The sequence below is a fragment of the Crocodylus porosus genome, unplaced genomic scaffold (assembly GCF_001723895.1).
Source record: "Crocodylus porosus isolate Cpor-Errol unplaced genomic scaffold, CroPor_comp1, whole genome shotgun sequence".
Lineage (NCBI taxonomy): Eukaryota > Metazoa > Chordata > Crocodylia > Crocodylidae > Crocodylus > Crocodylus porosus.
The window spans coordinates 111323105-111328770 of record NW_017728943.1 but is presented as its reverse complement, the minus strand read 5'-3'; the positions used below and the strand labels follow the sequence as shown (position 1 = coordinate 111328770).

Sequence of the window (5666 nt, the reverse complement as noted above, 5' to 3'; positions counted from 1 at the left end):
GAGGTCCCCATATCTGTGCAGGGTGGAGCAGGTAGGGCTGCACCAGGAGTGGGTACTATGCCCTCCTGCTACTCACCCAGCCAGGACAGGATGGGGGGAGCTGCCTCCAGACACGTTGTGTGCAGTGGCAGGAGCCCCCCCCCCCAAATGAGGCATTGCTTCATTCTGTGCCCGCCCTCCTCCGGCTGGGTGAGCAGTGGCAGGGCCGGGGGGGGGGAGGAGATGGGATGTGTGCCCCTGAATTGGGCCAGGGTCAGGGCCAGGAATGCACTAGGCTGCACTCGAGGTGGGTGGTAGGGCCTATGGGAGCAGGGATCATAGCCTCCGTTCCAGAACCCAACCCGCCCTACCACCTGCCCCGATCTGGGGGGTACATGCCCCCCCATGGGCCGAGGCAGAACGGGCAAAAGATAGAGCCACAGCTTGATGGAGGGTTGCTCCTACCACTGTGAGCCACTTGTCTGGAGGCAGTGCAGCAGCCCTGTCCCACATCCCACCCCGTCCTGGCTGGGCAAGTGGTAGGACATAGCTCCCAGTGCAGCCCTGGCCCTGTCCACTCTGCCCCACACAGATCTGGGACACACCCTGCCCCATGCCCTCCTGGATGAGCGGCAGGAGCTGCCTGACTAGCAATTTGCCCCAGCCCCTCCCTCACTCTGGGGGGCCCTGATCTGCCCCCACACACCCTTCCCTTCCACCACACCAGACTTACCAGATGGACACAGCTATAGAGCATCATAAAGGAACCAAGCCCCCATTTACAACATTGTTCCCTTGGGAAACTGCCTCAGTGGACCCAGCACCCCAAAAACTTTTACAGTTGTCTCAGCTTGGAGAGCTCACTCCATAGCCCCTAGATGTGCTTTACTACAAGAGGGGCCTACCAGAAGCCTTTTATGGCAATAAGATGGGCCAAGTAATGAAGGTCAGAGTTTGCCTGAAGGCACTCTGGGGTGTACTAAGCATGCTCAGCTCCTCCCCAGGGCCTTAGTAGAGAAGGCTCTTTCCCATCCGACTGAAAGGCAATTAAGCCCTCATCTCTCAGGGGAAAGTACATCCAGGAAGTAATTTGACCATCCATGTCTTTACATCAATAGGCAGGGAAGGGAAGATCCAACAGTTCAGGTCAAGGTTTAAAGGCCAGACATGCCCAACCCCAACATTTGTTTCCCTTCAGCAGAAATCTGCCGTGTCTCTTAAATCCTGCCCTTTGCACATCTCATCAGAGAAGGGAAGGGCAGTCCCAGCTAGACATGCTCATTCAGAAATACCTTGCTGCTACGATTCCAAAAGCAGCTCAACAGACAAGGAATGAACTCCTTATTAGATAGGATGGTGCAGCTACAAGACAGCTAGTGGCTCGGTCTCAGACCTGTTCTGGGGGGTTAGGCAAGTCACAAAACCTCTCCAGGCCTGTTTCTTCCATTCTAAACTACATGACTTAATAGCACTTGAAGACACCTGGATGGAGAGCATCATCATTAAAATGCCGATCAACATTGTAAGGAGGTTACCTAGCCTGCTGGCTTCTACAGGTATGCTTTTACTTCCTCAGCCAGTCCTCTGGTAACTCTGTCTTTAGGTAACAAAGACAACAAAAAAAATACTTCTGCCTGGTCCCAGGCACTTGCAGAGGAGCTCTTTGGCTCTGGCTTCCAACACAAACTGCCTACAACGGGAGCTTCCAACATAAATTGCTACAAGGGGAGCAGGCAGTTATATAGTCACACCTTACTTCCTCCTCTCATGCTTACCTGTCTGGGAACTTACTGAAGTTCCTAACACAATGGTTCTCAGCCTTTTTAGACTCAAAGCACCTTTTCATCACTTTTGTGAACTGAGTGGCACCCCCATTTAAAAAACAAGTGTATGTATAGCAGTGACTACCCCGTTGCAGAACAACCAGGCAGCAGAGGCAAGAGAAACACCAGGCAAGGACAAGCCTGCGTTTATCTTCTGAGCTTCTCTCTTACCCTTCAAAAGATCCCAAAGACAGGTCAGTTGAGAACCACTGTGGCAGCCACCCCCTCAACTATCCAAGAACCCAGCAGCTGAGCTCTCTCAACTGGGCTGTTTCTTCTTAAAGGAACAGACCTGCCTATTACAAACCATTTTAAATTACTTGGTACATTGACAGAAAGCTAGTTGGGACATCCAACAGACAATCGGAACATTTTCTCCCTGTGCAAGTCCTTGCACACTTTGCAATATGATCTTCAAGTTTCAACCTGTCCTCATCTGTTCAGTACTGCCAGGATTACATCCTTAAATACAAGGAAACACATGCCTCCCTACACAGAGCATTGCACTTAGAACCTCTTTGCTCCCTGGTTTAAAAGTGTGATTAAGCAGTAAGAAGACACACCGCACACCTGTTTAGAGAAAGATACAGTACAAGTTTCAGATCTTAAGTCAAACCATTTCAAAAAGGAGAGGAATCAGAGACATCTGAAGCCAAATTCACTTCTAGTCCCTTCCTATAGGGTCAGAAAGAAGAGAGATTTAACCCTTTTTTCTCTAAGAGCAAGTTACTACACAGTGACAAAGGGAGCAAATATACAACTCATGAGCTCCTCTACATTAACTCTTACATGGACACTGTGTTCACAGATTGAGTTCTGCTTTTACAAATAAAGACCACTAGTGCAAAAGCACTCACACTTAGCACACATGGAAGGCATCTCTATGGGGGGTATAAGGCAGAGCTGCTATTGTGTTGTCAGGTCAGTGCTGAAGCTTCCCTAGGCAAGCAAGCCACTTTTTTTTTTTTTTGGCAACAGTAGTCATTATCAATCCAGATTAAGATTATGCTCTGTTAGAAAAAGCGCCACTGTGATTGCATCACAGTTCTCAGAAGTATATGGGTTATTGTTCCCCTTTTCACATCCCCGCCCTTTTGTAACCAATTTCTAGTTTGGAGTAGCAATGCTGAATCTAGATTAGCAGTTTTCAAACTACCTGAAGTCACCAAACCCTTTCATACCACTTACTGCAAAACCCCTACCCCAGCTCTGTTGGCCAGGTTGGCCAACACAACCTGACCCAGCAATAGCAGTGCACCACCTCCCAGCTCCTTCCCCCCATGACCCATCACAGACCCCAACGGAGCAGTTCAAAAACCAGTGCTTTAGATTAAGGTTACAGCCTCCTGGAATAAGTGCTCACATTAATTTCATTGTTGTTCTTAGAGCTGCATCTCTGGGCTTACAGGTGTGCAGCTCTTGCAAATGCAAGACAATTACACACAGACAATGCCAAGCAGAAGACACTGATCAGAACAGCTGCAGTACAGTTAACAAGGACTTGTACTCAAGTTAACATTTACTTGTTGAAGCAAATCCTCTAGTAGAGCATCCCACAAATGCTAAGCAATGCTCTGGAGTCTGGAGAGTTAGGCTGATGTGACCGTGTTCAGGCAGAGCTGTCTTCACCTTACTTTAGATAGGTTCAGAGTTCTTCATTAAAAAAGAAAAGTATAACAAATCAAGAACATGCTAAATGCAGTGTCCTTCACTCCTTGCAAACACCACTCCTGTTCTTTGTATGATTCTTCTAAGTGCAATGGGAAATAAATAGACTCTATTTATATACCTACATACCTTTCATTCAAAACATCTCATTATTTAGGCTCCACACAGGCTTCTTGATAGGAAGCACATTGGTGAAAGCAGCTGTAAATTGATGATCACTAATGTCTGTTTCCACAGCAACCCTAGTCTCCCTATACAAAGGACTTTTCCTCCCCCCCCCCCACACACACACTTCTATTGTGATAGGGGAAAACCAAAATGAAAGTAGAAGGGGAGAGTACAAATGCAGGCTGGATCCCAGCAAATATCAATCCGTCCAGAATCTGCACAAGTACAACATCATGTGAGAAATATGGATAATATTTAGGGCAAGGCCTGGGGACTTTCTGGAGTTTCCATGGAAACAGTGGGGAGGAAGGAGGAAGGGAGAGAGAAAGAGAGAGAGCATGTGCATGACACAAAGGGAATCAACAGATAAGCAGGAAGATTCTCGTTGGCTTCAGCTTTCCCCCCCAAACAAAGGGATGAAATACACGAGGAGAACAGAGGTGAAGGCACAAATGGGAAGAACAAGAGCAAGGGGGGGCAGAAATCAAAGTTCCTCCCTAGGAGGCTGCCAACCTGCAACTTGCCTCACCGCAGGCTGCTCCAGCACACGCACCCCTCCTCTCCTCGCAGCCTGTCCCTGCCTGTCCTTTGCCTCAGCACACTCACTATTTCAATGCTATATATATATAGGCAATCAAGTGAAGTCAAGAACAGCCCCCTTGCAAATGCAAAGTCCTCTGGAAAGTAACAGGAATCACCACATACCTTGTGCCTGCCAGACCTTGACATATGTGCTTAGGAACCAGACAGAGAAAGGCTCTGAGACTCAGAAATTGCTACTAGTTTGCAATGAGCTGTAAGTCAGCCAAGACTGGAAAGAAAGCCAGACTCCACCCTTGGGGTGGGCCTTGAAATCAAAAAAAAAAAAAAGAGTGGTTCTCAGCTGACGTCTCTCCCCACCTTATGTCACTTCCTTTTAAAGCTACAATTCAGCAGTCCAGGGGCCAGGGCTGGTAACGCAGCATCTGCGTGACTCACCCGTTCCCCCCATCAATTAGCAGGAGGAAGTAAGTCTTTCGCTTTTGTTTCCCCTTGGAAAGCACTGCTACAAAACCCTCCTGACACAATGCAGGCAAAGCTTTACTGTGTATCATCCCCCCTCCAACACACACACACGCTTAATCCCAGTGCTTCCATTTAGGCAGGCTTCATCTGTCTTCCTCAGGCTGCCGGCGGGGTTAGTGTCATGACTTGAACACGTTTGCTAAATTAGATCATTACTAATTGAAGAGGATTACACTCCATTTGCATTATGCCATCCGAGATGAGCATCTTTGATCCCTCCTGCCTGGAAGTTATTAAGAAGCACAGGAGAAGCAGCAGCTTGATCAAGGAAAGCAAATGCACAAACATGACCAGAACTTTTGAGGCAAAAACCCAGGGTTTAGTTACAGGCAAAGCGTGATATAACCGCACATTGTCATTCCACTGAGAATGCTGAACATGAGCGAGAGCAATGGCATTTCAGCGTGCAGTGCTGGCTGCATCCCCACGTGCTGATTCAAGGCTGCGTGTAAAACCCCTGGCACAAGAAGGGGACAGATGGGGGTAATCCAGGAAGAATGCCACCGAGTCCTTCAGAAGGGGTGTTCAACAGCTGCCATGGATGCTCATCACCATCCCTTAGGGGAACTAATATGGTATCCAGGGTGGATCCAAAACAAGCGGAACAGGTGGCAAGGCGATGAATACAACTCTCTCAGAAGGGTGGGGTGCACGGTGTCTCCTACAGGCATTTCAGAGAGAAAACCCTCCACCACCACCACCTAGATTTAAGATATACTTACATGGTAAATGACACTATCTCAATGTTCTGGACAAAGGAAAAAAGATATATATCTATATAGATATATAGATATATATAAAACCACCCTTTTCAGATGGCTGGCTTCCAAGCACTGAGTATCCTGACACACAATATTCACCATCTGTGAAACCCAAACATTTACTGTCAGTCTTTGACTGCAAAGTGAAAAAGCTTCTTTCATGAATGAACAGAATGGAAAATGGCAAGAACAATGCTTCTTA

The 5666-nt window shown here is 47.7% G+C and overlaps 1 protein-coding gene across 2 annotated transcripts in view; it reads right to left on the bottom strand.

Annotated features, from left to right (window-relative positions):
• AGPAT4 (1-acylglycerol-3-phosphate O-acyltransferase 4) overlaps positions 1-4505 on the bottom strand; it is a 128723-nt gene extending 124218 nt beyond the window's left edge. Inside the window, exon 1 of one of the 2 annotated variants that reach the window (XM_019549989.1) lies at positions 4344-4505. The gene's annotated coding sequence lies outside the window, so the exon portion shown is untranslated. Of the gene's footprint in view, positions 1-3599; positions 3625-4343 lie in introns of those variants that run through there. The other variant, XM_019549990.1, reaches the window with a different exon arrangement.
• Between the last annotated feature and the right edge of the window lie 1161 nt (positions 4506-5666).